The sequence below is a fragment of the Pleurodeles waltl genome, chromosome 6, assembly GCF_031143425.1.
Source record: "Pleurodeles waltl isolate 20211129_DDA chromosome 6, aPleWal1.hap1.20221129, whole genome shotgun sequence".
NCBI lineage: Eukaryota > Metazoa > Chordata > Amphibia > Caudata > Salamandridae > Pleurodeles > Pleurodeles waltl.
Window position 1 is genome coordinate 1,124,470,450 of NC_090445.1, and position 20,004 is coordinate 1,124,490,453.

Sequence of the window (20,004 nt, forward strand, 5' to 3'; positions counted from 1 at the left end):
GCCATGTGTTGATCAATTCCCAAACCTATGCATCACCAGTTTATAATTTAGATGTTTTCGGAAAGGTTTGCAAAGATAACCCTGCCAAGTATTTTTTTGGTAGCACTGAATGGTCATCCAAGCACTAAGGGCCATATTTATACTTTTCGACGCACAACTGCGCCAACACAGTTGTGCGTCAAAAAATCTAACACCGGCTAACGCCATTCTGAAGCGCCATGCGGGCGCCGTATTTATTCAATGACGTTAGCCGGCGTTAGCCGGCGGAGCTGCCTGGTATGCGTAAAAAAAAATGACGTACACCAGGCAGCGCCGGCGTAGGGGAATATGGAGCTTGGGCATCAAAAAATGGGGCAAGTCAGGCTGAGGCAAAATTTTCGCCTCAACCCGATTTGCGCCATTTTTTTTTTACTCCCAACCCCCATTGAAATGACTCCTGTCTTAGCAAAGACAGGAGTCATGCCCCCTTGCCCAATGGCCATGCCCAGGGGACTTATGTCCCCTGGGCATGGTCATTGTGCATAGTGGCATGTAGGGGAGCACAAATCAGGCCCCCCTATGCCACAAAAAAATAAATAAAAAAATACTTACCTGAACTTACCTTAAGTTCCCTGGGATGGGTCCCTCCATCCTTGGGCGTCCTCCTGGGGTGGGCAAGGGTGACAGGGTGTGTCCCTGTGGGCATGGGAGGGCACCTCTGGGCTCCTTCTGAGCCCACAGGTCCCTTATCGCCTGCCCTGACCAGGCGCTAAAAAACGACGCAAAAGCGGCTGGACGTCATTTTTTTTTACCCGCCCACTCCCGGGCGTCATTTTTGCCCGGGAGTGTAAATACGGCGCACATGCCTCGGAGTCATTTTTTAGATGGGAACGCCTACCTTGCATATCATTAACGCAAAGTAGGTGTCCACGCTAAAAAATGACGCAAACTCCATGAACTTTGGCGCTAGACGCGTCTAACGCCAGAGTATAAATATGGAGTACGTTTTGCGTCGAATTTGCGTAAAAAAAAACGACACAATTCCGGCGCAAACAGAGTATAAATATGCTCCTAAATCTTTTGGAAAAGTCAATTTTATTTTGAAGAAGTGGCAAACATTCTGAGCCTTTGTTATTCATTTTTCAAATACAACATAGCTCAAGGGATTTTACCAGAGCTATTTCTATGTAAATCATGTAATTATTCATTATAATAGGATCTTAAATGGTTTTGTTTACTTGGTTCATTATTTCTAACCATAAACAGTAATCCAATGTTTGGTCACTTGAAGATCTTCATTTATGTATTGGTTTTAGAAATGTTGCTTGCCGTGCTCTTCTCTCGTTTACCAAGCCAAACACCAGTCTTATTTGAGTTTAGGATTCGTTTCATGGTTTCTTTACCAAAAAGCAGCTCACAATCATATATGATGGTTGGAAGGTGATTGGCACTTATAACTCTTGGCATTAGTTCCAATGATGTCTACAAAGATTCCTAAAGAGGATAGCAAATGCCTTCCCAAGTTGCTCTGTAGAGTGCGGAGGAAGAGTAGATTTTATTTGCTTTAATTTGTTTACTTCTCAGTTTCTTAATGTTGACCTTTTCTAATACTAGTGGCTAGCTTATATGTAGATTGATTACAATGTGAACATAATAAAGATTATGCAACAAACTGTTCAAAATTAATTTAAAAGTCAGGGTTTGCATCTTTATCGTGACATTTTATTATGTCCTCGTTTTTTATGCAGGTTTATATAGCACAAGCTTAGCCCAGGGGCCCCAGAATGCTTTACTCGAGCACCAGATTACAGTTCACAAGCTCAGATTAATGTTTTATAATTTTTAGACACATGGAAGTTATTGAGTTATACTGGGACGCTATGTTGGTTGCCTAGATTCAAAGTCATCAGCTCTGGCCATCTGGCCACTTCTAGTTTACATCTGAGCCTAGGCAAAGGCCTTTCATCTGTTCTTAACTCCACTGCAAACAAGCATTTGCAATGCAATGGGTCTTGCATTTCTCCGAGTTAGAGCTATTAGCAGTTGTAAACTCCCAACTGGACTTTTCTTGCCTCATTAAATGGAAAATAACAAGCAAGGTCACGCTGCGAAAAAAGAGAAAAAGTAGTCCACAAACCAGACAGAAAACTGCGAACCTCGTATGTTTTCAGTACTTGGTCATTGTGCTCAAGGAGGGCTAACCACCGGAAAAGGCATTACGTATGCATGCCTTCCACTAATGAAAGCAAGCCGATTTTAACAGGCAGGCACATGAACCAATGAAAGACACTGACGTGACATTGACGGGGCTCCGAGCCCTTTTCTAACTACTACAACATCTTGCAAGTGATACGCGTGCGCAAGCGCGTGCTATGCAGGCTCGACCCTAAAAAAGTGAATGATAAAGAACAATAGACTTTGAAATACTTAAGAAATAAAGTCAACAGGTCAAATCTGAAATAAGATACAAAAGTAAATTAACAGACTCATGTAAAAGGAGGCGAGAAACGCTCATTAGATGAGGCATTAAATGACAATATATTACCTAAACAAAAATTAATTATTCCGGGCAAACATGCCATTTGATCCTCAGGTGATGTTAAAAAAAAGCAAAGAATATAAACTCCAAGTGCAGTCCTTTTTGCATTCAAAGATACCGAAGACATTCACCCAGGGCAGTTACTTATAGATCCAGTTTTCAAGGTTAGAGTTACTACCAATATAGCAATTTCACAACTTCACAACTAAAATTATTAATGTCTCAGAATTGGTAATTTCAAGATGCAAAATGACCTCAATATTCTAATTTATCCTCTTAGTAAGGAGAAAAACACATTGGCAATTGGTCCTTATGCAATGGTTACTGGAGGACACTGTAGTCATTAAACTATCATAACACTAAACGTTGATAGATCATATGTGACCAAGATAAAGCAGCTCCTTTGAGGCATTTTCGGCCACTGTGATGCTTGCTCCCTGGCTTGATTGCATAGGTGCACAATGTGCAATAGCATACACCTCTAGCTGGTGGAAGTGTGTTTTAATGCAATATGAAGTGCATCAGTCATCAACAGTTACAACAGATACACTATTCTGCGTTTCTTTAGTAGTTCAGGGGCTCTCTGTGTCACCAGGTCTCCAGGCAGATGTAGCAAAAGTTTCAGTCCACCTGAACCAAAACGAAGTGACAGTCATTCGTAATGTGCTGATATGTATTGTCTGGTAACTTGACGAAGTATGCACAGCCAAAACAAACTTCTGAATGAAATTACTTTTAGCCTTAGTGGCTTGCAAGGCTGTGCATTCTTAGTCCTGAAATAAGCAGTTGCCTTGGTGATAAGTCCAGCCCGAAGAGGGGTCTATATGATTCCTGGCCTCTGGAAACTCTTTGGCAATTCTTGAAACCCTGATAGGACATGGTAAATCTGCAGGTACTTCGTGACTTAGGCAATGACTACTGCAGTACTCAAAGTGCACTGTATTTATGTGAGTAACATATGTGTATTGTACTAGCGTTTGGTGATAAATGTGTAGAATGTGTGTATTTTGAATTTTGGAATGTTGGGAACTCCATTGAAGACAATCACATGGCTCAGGGCTTATAATGACTGGTATAAGTCTTCTGCTCCAACATTCCAATTATTGTCTTTCTTTTTACTCTTTGTAATTTAGAACATTCTACTCTTCGTAGGTGTAATGTTCTAACAGCATTGTAGCCTTTTTGTCTCGGGCTATACAGGTGTTAAAAGACCTACCTCGTGTATGGCCCTTTGCCTGCAGCTCAGGCCTGCAACTTCGGATCAGAGCTATAACAACCATTATAGCCGTCAACTATAAGGCTATATGTTTTACTCCCAGTCTGTCATATTACAGCAAATGCTGGATAAAAGTGTTGCTTGGTCCCATTCTGTCATACAAGTGTCATTTGATCCTAGTATGTCACATGCCTTAATTTCCAATCTGCAGACAACTAAATGCTAGGAGGCAGGTGTTGATTATTCCCAGTCTGTCATAAAAGTCTTGTTTAGTGCCCATCTGTCACAGACGTGTTTGTTGCACCTACTCTGTCACGCTTGTGAGACTATTACCAATATGTCATAACACAGTAAATGCTGGGACACAATTGTTGATTTGACTCTACTGTCACACTCACACAAATATTGTTTGGTATCAAAGTGTCACACGGGTATTTCTTCCTGCTAATCTGTCACAGAAGTGTTATTTGGTATGTTTTAGCACAGACTATGCTGGAACACAAGCACAGATTCCGTGGTCAACTCTGTCGCACATGTGTTCTTTAGTCACAAATTGTTGCTCACGTTTTGTTTGCTATTAATCTGTCACATAACTATTATTTGGATCCAATCTGTTACACAAATGCTGTTTGGTCCTTATGTGTCACATATTTGGTGTTTAGCATCAATCTGTCATCGCACCACATATCCTGGTGGATAGTGACTCTCCATGCCCAGTAAATTTAATCTGTAAAACGAAGCAGCATCAATGAAGCATTTGAAAACCATTTTGTACTTCCTGTGTTTGGTCTGTTCAAATCTCTGATTTACTGTAATGTTCCCAAAAAATGAGTTCCAATTCTAAGTTTTGCAAAATCTGATTGGCTAAAATGCTGAAACCAACTTTCCTAAAATGTCTGCCATGAAGTGAAATAACAAATTCAGAAAGTGATTTATTATCATAAAAAAAAAAAAATTATTGAGCAACTATTTAACAAGCATTAACATTAACATTGGAACCTTGTTACAGATTAAGCGATATATTATTCTCAGGGAGGAAAAAGGAAAAAAGTCATAAGGTTTCTGGATTTTCATTTATGGGTAGGACATTTGCCCCATTCATAGTTATTGCGATGGTTTGATTCTTCTTGAGTTTTATTTTGTCCAGGTCCTGCTGCACACTGGAAGGTTAGTGATTTGAAGATTTACCCTAGAAAAAGTTTCTGAAATCATGCCGGCCTGATCAAGGGAAGCAGCGGCACACCCATTTCTTCAAGTTCTTTTCACAAGGCCTTTCCATCTATGAGCTCAGGATCTAGAACCATACCCATGTATCTTTCAGGACTGCCCCATCGCTGCTCCGATTTAGGAAAGAATTGAAGATGCACCTTTTTTACGAACACTACATCACAATGAAGTACAGAACATTTCTGCACCCAGAACCCAGCTACCTCACTTATCACTCATTGACTGTATGTTGCCTTTGACCTTGTATAGGGTTCACTGCACTTGGGTAGGTTTGCGCTATACAAGTACCATAAACATAAAACTCCTCGTCTCTCTCTTTCTCTAGCCTCATTGTGACTTCTGTTTTTTTAGCTCAGATTCCTGAAGGCCCAAGCTTAGCAGTGACATTACACAGATAAGGAAGCATTAGAGTTGGGGAAAGTAAGACAAGATGTAGGGCCAGATGTACAAAGCTTTTTTATGTTTGCAAATGGTGCAGGATTAGGCCATTTGCGACCAGAAAACAGCATTGTGTAATGTACAAAACCCTATTTTGTGATTCTGTAATCTGTTACCGAATCTCAAATTGGGTAGTGATTCAATATTAGGAAGGGGTGTGCCAAGGGCGTCCCTTTCTAATAGCGAGTCGCACTGATATGTAGGAATGCTTTGAGACTGAGAATGTGTTTGCAAAACATTCGCAGTTACCACCAACTTCAAGTTGGCGGTAAGCCATTAGCAAACAGGAAGGGCTCTCCAAGGAACCCCTTACCCTTGTGAATGGGGGTGAAAACATTTATTAAGAGCAGGCAGTGGTCCCTGCCTGCTCTTAAAAAATGAAAAGAAAACTTTTAATTTGTCTTTTTGTAATGCATCCTGTTTACTTTTAAGAAAAATGGGCTACATTACAAAAAAATTGCTTTATTGAAAAAGCAATCACAGACATGGTGTCTGCTGACACCAGCAGGCCAACATCCCTGTGATTGTAGCCATACACAATGGGTCACAAATTGCGACCTGCCTCATGAACATTGATGAGGTGGGTCCATTTGTGACCCACTGCGCATGTGTCTGAGACACATTAGTACATTCCAGTTTTCAACTTCCTAATTGTGAATCGCAAAGACTCGCAATTAGGAAATTGCAAACTTTGTACATCTGGCCCCTAGAGAGAAAAAAATAGACTCAGAGGTAAGCATTATTTCTGGGAAAATTACATTAACTACCATTTAGTAGGGTTTTCTGAAAGCAGATGCAGAAATTTAGCTTCCTAGAAAAGTGAAGTACACCAAAAAATAAAAAAAGGCATTCACAAAGCCAATAGATTTGGTTTTGGCTGCTAGTCTTTAGAATGCTTCAATGCCTATTTTGTTCTGTGATCCTTTTCAAAATGTTATTTTTGGGAGAGCTGATGCCAATATTAAAATTTAATAAGTATTAGTTTGGCTAAATACCCAAAAATATTTTGGGGTTTAAAAAAAAAAAAACATTACTATATTAGTCTCTAGCAACAATGGGAACTACATTGCATAAGGATGTGCTCCTTGTGGAAGTATAAAATGCTGTCACTCACAGTGAAGTTAGCCAATGGCTGAAGTGGGCTGATCCATTGGCTGATGCTGTATGCTTTAGTGGACGGTGGAAGAACCTGAATGACACAGTACCAGACCAATTAATGGAAAGGGCTGGCATTGACTGTCATAAAAGTGAGTTCACTATCTATGTCACTTTACTAAACTCAAAAGGTCTTGGCTACTGCCAGACCTAAAAATGTAACCTACAGTTCTGCATACAAAACTAAAGATGGTAAATTCCAGAATTATTTATTTGCTATTTCCACAATGATCCACAGTACTAAAAAACCCAAAACATAGGCGGGGGGTCTCCTGATTGGGGGTACGCCTTTTAGTAACATCATTAGAGGAAAAACTCTTTTATTATACACGTTGAAACAGATGTGCCATAACTAAATTATTTTATGAAATCATACTGGTGTTGAGCCTGCTGCACTCGCAAGCAGTTATGTGAGGAGGGAAAAAAAGAAAGACAAGACAGTAAGGCCATGAACGCCTGGTAAGTTAATTAGTATTTGTTTTATTGTATTAGGGTGATTTATGGAATCGCCCAGTGGTCACTCCAGGGTGTTTTAAATGAGAGAAGTGGTATGAGATTCTCTTCTTGTGAGAGAATTAGGAGGCATGCCAACATAGTTTTCCCTTAATAAACAACCATCTTAAAGTAACTTCACACGGTACCTGGAGGGATAGATTAGCACATCTGAATAAACAGCAACAAAATGCCACGCATCATGCACAATCTGCTCAGGTGCACATTAATTACACTCATCATCTATCCATATTCGGACGAGTCTTGCAATTCTAGTTTATCAGTCACAAAGTACAAAATTGTCATATGAAAGTGCATTTTCAATATCAATACACATAAAACACCAAGGCAAATACAAAATAAAAAAAAAACAGACGTAAAACAAATTCATATGCTATTTCCCCTAACTCCTCATTTTCAAACCTCTTTTAAAACCTATGAATGAATTAAATCAGTTTCCCCCTGCTCCATTCCGAACACTTAAGCCGAACTGCAAAGCCAGGTCCACCCTGAATAAGAATACAAGCAATCCAGGACCAGTTTCGCCCTAGTTGTCTGCTCATCAGCCGGGTACAGTTTGGCTCCAGTGAGACAGAGTGCACAGGATCCACATCTGGGCATACCATAACCATTCCACTTAAGGTTACACAATATTTATACAAATCAGTGAAGATTGGAATGCTTGAATTAATCTCAGCCACTGGTAATCACTAGGCCCACATCCGACTCCATCGCTATTCTGCCCACAATGCCACCTCAGTTTGGATCAAGCTATATGGAAATCAGTCTTGGCCCTGTTCCAGTCAGAACAGATCAGCCCGCACTGTCAAGCCAGGTCCTCCCTGAACCAGAACACAAGTAACCCAGTACCTTTTTCCCCCAGTTATGTGCGCAGCAGAAGGGTACAGCTTTTATACTTTGGTACCACAGGAAGTGACATCATATGACCTTTGACTAATGATCTGTCAAGAGAACATTTACCTGACTTGTATTAAGTGACATCTTCTAGGAGTGTTTGAGGGGTGGTGGGATTCTCTCACCTGAGAAAAAGAGTGAAAGAAATGGGTTCTAAGGGGTTCTAATAGTGCATTGTAAAGCCTAATCTTCAGATACATTTGCTAAAAATTCATAGGCTGTTTAAAGACACTCATTAAATATTCAAGTCATTATATGGTGAAAATAGTGGAACTTGACACTCCCCATACACTGACCCCACTTTTTTTTAAAATGTCCCTATGAGGTGGCTCAATGTGAAACATTACCTCCATCGCTAGGGCCAGCATTTTGTCATGGGTGCCATTTTTGCCCAAACATTACATATAATATTCGAGACGGGATCCTGTCAATACTGCTGCCAATGTACTATGGATGACCCTTATGTCAAAAATTATGTTCAGTATATCAGCAACAACATTTTGTCATGCATGCTCCTGACATATTCCACAGTTGTCCTCTATTATGCTAAGAATGTCCTCCAGTGTACCAGCCCTAGCATTTTACCAGGGGTCCCCCTAACCAGAATTTTCCTCCAATGTGCCAGCGCCATAACTTTTCCTGTGCCAAGGCAGCATTTTGCCATGGGTATTTCATAGGCAAGTATTGCTACCCATATACCAGTGCCAGCATTTTGCATGGGTGCTACTATTAAGCCAAGAAGTATGCCCAGTTCAAGAGCGGACTTACAAACATAACAACACATTCTCCCCCATGCTCACCTACATTCAATTATTCACACTCATTATCACCACTCCCACTCACTCTTGCCCACTCATTGGCACTCAGTTGCGCTCATTCACTTTCGCTCAATCTCTTGCACTCACTCTTACCCTGGCTCACTGATTGTCACTCTCTCACTCACTTACTCTGACTCAATTATACTTTCTCACTCATTTACTTTTACTAAAGCACACACACACAAACCCTTATAAAATCAAATCATTCATGGTCACACATACACATACTTCCCCACACAAACTCACTCTCACCTACATGAATGCACATAACACAACAACATACATTGAAAGCTTTTTATTTTACTTTTTATCTATCAATGTAAACAAGGAGAATGCACTGATTTTGCCTCCTCCAGACCGATGTAAGATTCTAGCATTTCCAGAGGTTAAACAGTTAACAGCTGAAAGAGTGAATGACCCAATGTGAAATAAAAAAACCCTTCTGAAAAAAATAAAATTAAAAAAAAAATATATATATATATATATATCCAACCCAAATGGTCTAAAATAGCGAGGCACTCAACTGCTGATGCACGTGGAGGGTTTTAGACCATAACCCTTACTAATCATCACACAAAAAAGGCACTGCACTCCTGGGGGCTCCATGACAGCTTAATTTATTCAGACGGATTTTCAGACCCCACAACACGTTTCGACAACCATGTCTTTCTTAAGTGGTATTGTCTGTTCCTTCCTGCCATCACACTATTTATATTGCATTCTGGGATTAATAGTCACATGTCTCTCACCTGTAAGATATTCAAACGTGATTGCTGTTAACACGATTCCTTAATTCAGTAATTTGATTATAGTCATTGATAGTTCAATCCAATATTATTCATACATCATGTTAAAAGGAATACGTGCATCAATTACATTAAGCATATTTTTTCAAATAGGTTTTTCCGCAATTTCCTTTCTACCAGTTCTTTCTCTCTGTGGAAAACTGTCTTATATTTGAAATCCTTGTCACAGCACCCAGACCCCAAGCAACTGAGGCATTCTTCAGCGGCAGGGCCGCATCGGCATCCATATCAATTTAAAGACACCCTCATCGTTGTTCGTCGATGAGACTGTCACTCAGAGTTGCGTTAAGCGTTGTTGAAAGTTTGCCACAGAGAGAAAGAACTGGTAGAAAGGAAATTGCGGAAAAACCTGTTTGATATCACTTTTGAAAGGTTTAAAAGAGTCTTAGCCCTTAGAAATAAACAGTTGTCTCTTTCTAACACACAGTACCTTGTATGCATCAAAAATAACGACGCGCAGAGACCGCAGAGAAGGATGCGTGGAAAAAAAGGTGTGCGGCGGATTTTCCAGCGTTACACAAACGAGGTGTCATTTTTTTCCTCGCTGCAGGGGCTTGCGTCGTTTTTCGCCACGCAGTCTCGGTTCCTCACTGCGATGCAGGGTTTTTTGATGGCCAGGGGCGAGGCAGGGAAAAACCTTGACGCACTGGAAGAAGGCATGGTTGCTGCGTTGATCCGGTAGGTGATGCATCGAATTTTCCATCGCAAAGTCGGGCTGCACCGTTCCGGTCGTCTGTGCGGCAATTTATCTGTTACAATGCAGGCTTCACATTGATTCTGGCAGGCGGTGCATCAATTTTGCCCGTACCAGAAGTTTCCTGAAGAGATGAAGTCTTTTTGGCCCTGAGACTTCAGAACACAGGAGGCAAGCTCAATCCAAGCCCTTGGAGATCACTTTTGGGGAAGACAGATTCCTTCTCAGCAAAGTCAGAGGCCAGTAGGGCAGTAGGGCAACAGCAGAGCAGCAGTCCTCAACAAAGCAGTCCAGATGAGTCCTTTGGGCAGCCAGGCAGTTCCTCTTGACAGGTTGTAGGTCCAGATGTGTCTGAGTTGGTGGGGTCAGTGACCCAGTTTAAATACCCCAAAATGCCTTTGAAGTGGGGGAGACTTCAAAGAGTGGTGTTGAAGTGCACAAGTTCCCCTTTCAGTACAGTTCTGACTGCCAGGGTCCCAGTAAGGGGTTTGGCAGTCCATATTCTTCAAGGGGTATCAATCTGTTAGCACATTGTTGTTCTCCAGCCCATTTTATAGGCACACAAGGCATTATGGGATATGTAATTGCAATTACTGCTAGAAGCATAATTAATTATTGTGCAGATGCCCGAGTCTCACAGATACAATCAAAGTTAGTATGGTTCCATTATTCATGTATCTTTCACGATATTCTTGTGCAAATTATTGCTAGGGTTCTGTTGCTATTGACAACATGTACATCCTCAAATGCCTACACCATTATTAGCGGTCAATAAATCACTTGTTTAAGAATTGCCTTTGCGTGTGATAACGCGTCCGTTTATGTTAATTTATACACATCAGGACTTGTTTTAGGTCGATGAACCTTTTGACCCAGTGGTAGGTCTCCGTAAGACGAGATTATCAAACATCAAATATCTTTCACAATAATCATTAATGAATTTTCGGCATATTCAATTGCTTCTGACTCAAATAACCACACCTTAAAGGAAGAATTTGTGATTTTATTCCCTATTGATTACAATCTAATATTAAACGTATTAATCTCAAAACCAAGAAGCATAAAAGCATAATCACAGAATGGCAATTATAATGAACTTTCAATAATGCGATAATCAGAATCATAGGATAGATATATCAGCAGAGATTAAACCATAGTGCATGATAAACATCAGAATATCAGTTCAGCATAGCTTCATGTCAGTCACAACAGTTTCGTCAGTCAATTGAATACCTCTCCTAACCTCAAATTAGCATTAGCATGTTGGGCTTCATGCAAAACAATTTTGAACATCAATTTGGAAAACATCTAACTAAGATACTTAATTAAGCATACAGCAGTTGGTACCTAGAAAGAAAAGGCATAGAGATTCTGTTAGCAATAATAATTACCCTCCTCAAGCTAAGTCAGCATACAGGATCAGTCTCCGTCTTCAGGACATCAGATGGTTCACCGTCAATCTATCTAAAGAGAATCAAGGGTCACCCTCCTCATATGGAGGACAGTGTAATAGGGCAGTCTATGGACTATGATACATTTGTCTAAGTCTCAAATCACCAAATAGAGTGATAGAGTTTCTGGATGCAATCGATGTCATCCCTTCCTAACTGAACGTCATCCTCTGTGTCATGAGTTTTTATCCCCTTTTCTTAACCCATTCCCCCAAAATTCTATTGGTTAATAACTACACCCCATCATTGGTAACCAATCAAATTATTCATTAAGTAATGCATTTGTCATTTCTTCGATATTTTCTGATCTTCCAATTGGTCTTTGTAATCAGCATTTTCGTAGGTGGTACGTCCGGGGTTACTTCACCATCTTGGCACACGTCTCGGGTCAGGAGTTCTTCTCCCCTCGTCTCATCGTCCTTGAGAGTGTCTATTACTGTTTAGAAGCACATATCTTTTATACTAAAAGCTACTAGAATGCGGATGGGAAGTTTTGTTCATGTTACGATTAATACAGAAGCGAACAATAGCTGGGTCATAGTTCTTTTGCGAGTCCGCACACAGGAAAAAGCAGGAAAATAGATTTTAAATGAGAGTTACACAGCTAGTTCGCGACTCATGCTAACTTAAGACACACGATTTTAATGAATACAGTTCAACTCGTAATACTACATATAACTGAAGATTATTATTATTATTATTTTAGCATTAACGTTCATACATGAGCAAAACGTATACTTTTATTAATACATTCTAATAGTATTTTAGTCAAATGTAAGCATTTCACGTCTATAATATATGATATTAAAACTACGCTCTCTCACGTGTTAGGTAAAGTTCATAATTAATGCCCCTGTCTCTGGACCCTCTGGGCATTAAAGGGCCACATCAGCATTGCGGGGTATGAGCTCAAAAAGGAATGTGCTCACCAGGTTCATTGGTAAGTTATATCCTCTGATTGTTGAATGGTGCAAGGTGCATTGGAAGTAGGCGACATCCGGTCTTTGCAGTCTTCCCTGTACACGTACTAGTGCAGGGGATAAGTATCTCCTCGCCATCAAACTTCAAAAAACTCATGTTCCCAGTGCTGGGTGCTTCTGCTTACAAAATAGAGAAAACAATCTGGTCTGAAAAGTGGAGCATACAACTGTCAGTGCAGGTGTCAGGGTTAAGACTACAACCCTCATTTAATGTTTCACAAAAGCCATAAAAACACCACACTCCTGGAAACAATATAGGCAGATTTTAATTTCAAAGGCAGGCAGAAGAGCTCGCACACACTGACACACCCACTAAGACACTGACACACTGTTAGAAATGGGGTCTCTAGTTGACAGAGGTATGCCACCCCAGTTTAGACCCAGCCATATGCAAATCTGTCTTGACCCTGTTCCCTGTGGGAACTGCCAACCCGAACTGTCAGGCCAGGTTCTCCCTGGACCAGAAACAAGCATCCTAGGACCGGTTTCAGGGTATCACCCTTCATTAGCCAGGCTAGCTTGAATTCAGTGGCATAGTGAGCCCGTGACAAATTGCTGGGCATTACCCGGCGCACTTATGGATGGAATGCAGAACCAATCAAACATTCACCCCCAGTCACAGATTTGGGTTTAATCCATCAATACTTTTGCTCACCATGCCACCCCTGTTTATACCCAGTCATATGCAAATCAGTCTTGACCCTGTTCCCCATGGGAACAGTCCATCCCGGACTGCCAGGCCAGTTCCTCCCAGGACCGAAAACAAACATCCTGGGACCCGTTTCAAGGTATCACCCTTTATCAGCCAGGCTAGCTTGTATCCAGTTGCATAGTAAGCCCAGGACCCACGTCTCTTACCAGCTTATAGTGTTGGAGCACTTTACAGCATACACACACACACAGAGACTATGAATCAAACATATGTAAATCAGTGTTTAAAAAATGTTATATAAGAAAAAGCGCACTACAAGGTGTAGTATTCATATGCCATCCAGACTGGTAGGCGTTAGTTAAGAGAGCTTGGTCTGGGGAAGTATAACCTTAGCATTCAGAGCATAGTGGTTAGGGTTGGCTTTACTAATAACAATTTATTTATACACAAACAAGCCCTTTTAGAAAAATTAGGAAATCCGAAGATGGGGAAAAAAACATAACTTTGCAGTTTGCATGCAGCTCTTTGATAGCAGTTTATAGCTCACTGAGGTAGATTGTGATTGTAAATTATGAACTGCACAGTAACAAAAGAATCTCTGTGACAAAAGCATTAACCAATGAGCTATGCAAATGTTCTGTAATCTACATGGTGCAGGTTCTTTGCAGCAGGCATATTAACCCTTTGCGGTGCCTTATATTAGACAAAACTCCTATCTCTCTCCAGCAGGAAAATTAATCACCAGAGTTATCTTGCCACTTTTATTGTTGCCTGAAAGCTGCCTGAAAGTTGCCTGAAAGCTGTAGGGTATACAAGGAACTCTGCAGTGCTTTTAAAACTGCTGCACTGCTACAAAACCGGCCACACAGTAACAAAAGCAACCCCCACCTTTGCAGCCTCCTGGGAAACGCATGATGCAGGGTACTGCCATTCACACCTTGTTGTCAATGCCAATAGGTCTGGCTTTAAAGAAATGTTGTATGTAATGTGCATTACAAACCAGACCTAAAATTCCATGTAGGTTAATGTCTGTCCTCCTATCTGTGCTGCTGCCAGAGCTAAACAACATAGTTTATCCAGTTATCTAGGATTCGTTATAGCATTCCAATGTTCAGTGTGTGTGTCCCTGAAAAGTCAAGCTTAGGAAGCTGAATAAATAAACAAAATGATCACAGCTGCATGGAGGAAAAGCACTTTTTGTGGAAGGACACAACCTCTGCCCAATCAAAGCTTGTGCTCCTGGTTCCCAACAAGTGGGCGAGGAATAACCCCTCTCTAGTGTTGCTCACTTAATTGTCTGGGAACAGCTGCGCTGCCAAACCAGACCATAATAAAACAAGCATTTACAATGCAACGGGTCTCGCATTTGCTCATGTTAGAGCTGATCGCGTTGTAAACTCCTAACCTGACTTTTCACCTATCGGGCAAAAGTGCATTTATGTACATAACCCGAAAAAGTGAAATTAACTATGTAAAGCGCTCGACTTCTGCCAAGCGAGATCGCGCTTGTAAAGTAGAGAAAAAGAAGTCCACGAGCCAGATGGAAAACAGTGAGCCTCGCATGTTTTCTGTACTTGGTCGCTGCGCTGGAGGAGGGCTAGCCACCGGAAAAGGCATGACCTATGCGTGCCATCGACTAATGAAAGCAAGCAGATTTTATTAGGCAAGACCACAAACCAATAAAAAACACTGACGTGAAGTTGACAGGGCTCCAAGCCATTTTCTAAATACTAAAGCGTCTCGCTGCGATACGCATGCGCGAGCGCATGCAACGCAGGCTCGACCCTAAAAAAGAGTTCTCCTTGTACCAACTTTTTCAATGAAAGTTTAATGTTAACAGTCATTTCATCAACTATAAACGGAATTATAAGAAAGCTCTTAAAGACAAATTCATCAATCAATGATTACTTTAAGGTGTTTTGGAGTACACGACCAACAAATTAGTGTATCATTTGCTGAACTAAGGTGATACGGAAAGGCATAAGGGATCTAGAACCTCCAAAATAACGATACATGAAACATGCATTGGGTACCTAAATAGGTCTGAATTTCAATGTGTGTCCTGACTAAAAAAAGATTGCTGTAGTGGAAAACAAAATAAAATAGATTGCTTTCTGTAAACAATGCACCTATGAGATAAAGAACTTAGGGCCAGATTTAAGGGAAATAACAATGCGCGATGCTGCCAAATTTCAAAACGTAAGGATGCGTCGTATTTACTAGAATACGGCGCACCCCTGTGTTTCCCACTGCGCCGGTGTTACATTTGCTGCCATGAGCCAATCCAGCCACCCTTGCACCGTTGTGCAAGGATGGCTACATTGAGGAGAAAATTGTTTTTGTGCAGGAAGAAACACTTTCCTGCACAAAAACAATCTTAAATGGCGATTTGCTCTTTCTGTGTGTGCTGCAAAACGCAGCACACATAGAAAGAGCAAAAAAAAACTAAAATCAAATGAAAGCATTTATCCTCTTTGGCCTCTCTAACGCCACCCCATTTTGGCGCTGCCTCAAGTTTACGAAAATTCATAAATCTGAGGCTGTGTCGAAATGCAATGGGTGTTGCTGTGCCCCTCCCACAGCAACACCCATTGTACACCCCTTCCATGCAAGGTGCTTCATGTGAAGAGGCCGTATTTACAAGGTGGCGTTAAGCCACAAAATGTGGCTTAATGCCACCTTGTAAATACGGTGCAGGGCATAGTGGCACCGGTGCGTCACGAAAAGTGATGGTTCTGTGGCCCTGGGGGCTCTTAAATATGCCCCCTTAATGTGGGACGACCGAGTGTACTTTTTAAACATACAATATTAACTCAAGCATTTGAATATCAGCATTCCATAGGTGGTGGAATGATACACCACATAGCCAGGTTCAAGAGATGGTAGAGCTGTTGTCCTCTGAGGCGGTGCCAAAGCCCACTCAATGTATACTTTAAAGAATTGATAACAGCAAGTCAAGAAAACTGCACTTTTGAGCTAGACCTAATATAAAGAAAATCTAAATACACTAAAAAGCACATAATCCAAAAGCAAAGCATGTAAAGGTGGAGGGCAAAATTAGAAAGAGTGGCCCTTTTCTGACATGTGAAATCAATAGATACATAGGTAAAAGTGATCGACGGTATGATTATAAAGGTAACATAATGAAAATGAATACATCAAGTTCCGACTTCTTGGGGTAAAAAGCTTGATCACATTGAATGTTTGCTGATTAGGGCCTACAGCTGAAGTCTGTACATTTGCCATGCAAAAGCATTTAGTAAAATTCCACATATTTGAGCATGGGGGATCTATATGGTACAAGGTACAAATACTGCTGTACATCTCATTTGGGTAGAAGGGAGTCCAGTAAGAGGGAAACACTTTTTCTGAACCACACTCCACTAAAAGATCTCTCAGATGATGAAGGCACCTTCAGCAGTGATCTAAGCATGCCCGGTACGTTTCAGAGTTTAATGCTGGAGATGTAACTCGGGTAGTTAAGTTACTTGCTGAATGGGTCTGTGGGTAAGCTCTGACCTCAGGTTTCACTCATTACAGATTTCTCAGAGCATTACACTTTCGTCTGTAGAGCATAGCATGTAATGCTCCACAGGTGATTTGTCTTTTGGATTTCTATAACTCAATGTGTTCATATTTGTTGAAAAAAACGTTGTTCAGTCAGCAGGTCTCAAGCGACAATTCTCGCAAAAGAGGTCAGTGAATGATACACCTGCTGTAAACAACTGCATGCATCCTGCAAGCCATGTGCTTGAGTCCTTTGTTTTTAACTCAAACTTCTGCTATTAGAAGGTAATAGAATAAATTCTGCTGAGTATTCGTGCACTCTTTTTAGGTACCCAAAATAAGTTTCTATTGTGTGTTATGTAAATAATTATAAATATAATAAAACACCTATGCAGACACTCTTGTCATTGCAATTGATCACACACAGACAAAACTATATATCTTACAAAAACAGAGAGTTTAAGAAAGTCCATAACACTTTTAAAAGTCACGTAGCAAAGGTTTTTCCCCATTCTGTCTCTATGGGAAAAAGTGTTCGTACATATGGCCCTTAATCCCACAACAACTTGTGAAATGACAAGTGAATCTGAGCATCTTTGTTTGTTTTTATGGAATGTGGAGTATGGAAGCACAGCGTGAGTGTCCAGGGAGCCACGGTTGCCCTCCGAAAGCTTTCAGCCAGGCCACAACATAAAACAAATGGGATGTAGCATTTTATCTGAGCCAAGCTGGAAATGAAAATCAGACCTCACTATCTGCCTGTAGGCTGCTGCTCTGTTTGATGTAGAAAACTGAATGTATGTCTTGCTCCATATGTCCTGGTGTGAGTGTACTGCACCAGGGCACAGTCAGGAGGTCTTGGCTCCAGAATAGTTGGTTGCACAGAAGTTCACACTCAATCACTGGCAGTATTACAACATTGCAACAGATATATCCAGACCTTTCCATCATATTACACCACCATCCCAGGCTCCAACTCTCTAGCTCCTACCTCACCTGAAGTAATAGACTATCCATGAACTGGAAACTCAACTGTTACTGTTAATAACTTTATGTTACATTTCTTCATTCATATAAACAGTATCTCTGAAGCTCTAGATACTACAGGGATCATTGACTACAACTTTGCGATCCTGCAAGGCAGGATAAGATCTACTACACTTCCCTACAAGCTCTTCATAATATTACAGTTTACCTAGTCTGAGGGTCTGTCTTCCAGTTGAGCAACTCCACTGATGACATCCCAACCCCGGCCCCCGTCGGTAGCCACAGACCTTGCCTATCTTTCTTGCATTACTCACAAAGCTGTTCACACCAGTGTACATAAATGCATCTAGTAGAAAAATAATGTATCCCTCAAACACACATGAACATTCCTCAAACGCCACACTACCCTTGATACTTTGATGTGCACTGGTCCAAAAGCCTGAACCCAAGCTAGATACCAATTTAAAAAATATTTTCTGTACACATTCATGCAATATATGCTTCAGCTGAAATGTCACCCTCTAACAAAGACAAAAGGTAATCAATGTAAATGTTTGAAGTACTCCTAGCGACTGGAAATGCATTTGTATCATTGCGTTCCATTATTTTTGCAGAAGTGATTCTCCCTTCCTTAAAGTTTGCAAAAGCGACTACATCATCAAAGCACGTTGAATTGGTACTCCTGCTTAGGCTTCTCATCTCCCACTGTTTTATAGACATGACCACTGATTTCTACCTCTCCTTATCCAACTGCTTGCAAGTACTTCTCTGAAACTCATCCCCTCATTCTTGGGAATGTGTTGTAAGATCAGTCCTAAAAGTCAGTTTCAGACTATTATTTTATGCTAAGATGCTTCAACCTCTTCCTGTTAATAGGATTCATTTCGTCACTCTGCTCCCATGAGCTATTGCACTCGCTGTTGTTCTTCCCCTTTTTGTATTTGTTGATTTGCTTATTACATCTCAGGCAACATGTACTAGTTTGCTTATGCATATATAGGGGATATATAACAGGTGGCTGTGCAGTATATGGTCCAATGTTGCCATTATGGGTTCCTGCTGGTATCCTTAACCAAGAGGCAGAAGGCTTAGTGTGTGTAAATTTCACCAAAATCCTGAGATGGTGATTTTCTTTAAAGTGCAGCTAACACTGGACAATGAATCAAATTACAATGTTTGGGTTTGCTTATATTTCATGAATACATTTTTGATAAACGTATGGACAATAGTGATTCTGTGGCTGCAGCATTTACTGCACAATTATGGATTTGCCACACAATTTGCTGCATAATTTGCAGACGTCCTGAAACGTATTGTTTAAGCGCAGATGAAAATAATGAGCACACAATCTGCTGCATAATTTCATGGTTGCCATAAAATTTAGGGACTTTTGCCTGGTAATTAAGCCCTTCATGTCTCATAATACTAGTAGCCCTGAAAATGACACAGCTCTGCCAAGTGGTTTGGAGTCTGTCATTATGATGATGAAATGTATATTTCACATTGAACCACAATATATATACACATTTATTTCTGTTCAACTTTCCCAATCTTCAAAATAAGCGTGTGCTTCAAACAACTAAGGAAGATTGGTAATATGTTTGCAGCATCATTTGGATTAGTCTCTCACATTTACATCTTACATGCAGCAGTACCTAAACAGTATTCAGTAGTGTTGCAGTTTTATGTTTTTACTCACTAGAAATGACTCACTGAATGTGGCTTTGATTGGACCCTCCAAGTAAGGATGGACCTCTTCTTTGAGACTTATTTCTTGACTGCTTGGCATAATAGAAGTGGAGTTTGTTAAAATAAATCAATTTGCTTCAGTGGAGCTGTCCACCTATTGGTCAAGTGGAATTTGTAGAAGAGCAAGAACATCTGGTCATGTGCTACTCTCAGAATTGTTCACGTTTTCCGGTTGTCTTCCTAATGTTGTTAGCATCATGTATGCTCTCCTTGTCTGTGTTAGGTAATGCCTTTCATGATGCTAGGGTAATGTTTCACAGTAGTTAGGATTTTGAGGATCCAATCACTTCTGCTGTTGTTCAGCAGTGTCAATCTTTGTGGTGTCAGGGTATCCTAACATTTGAGCGAATGAAATGTATAGTTGGACAGGAATGAACAAATGTAGTCAAGGGCTGTGCA

The 20,004-nt window shown here is 40.7% G+C and overlaps 1 long non-coding RNA gene across 1 annotated transcript in view; it reads right to left on the reverse strand.

The window, feature by feature from the left end:
* Positions 1–11,336: 11,336 nt before the first annotated feature.
* Positions 11,337–20,004, reverse strand: part of LOC138302099 (uncharacterized) — a 52,622-nt gene continuing 43,954 nt past the window's right edge. Inside the window, exons 2-3 of the long non-coding RNA XR_011205274.1 lie at positions 12,660–12,827; positions 11,337–12,273 (exon numbers count right to left, since the gene is read on the reverse strand). This is a non-coding gene — a long non-coding RNA (uncharacterized lncRNA). The remainder of the gene's footprint in view (positions 12,274–12,659; positions 12,828–20,004) is intronic.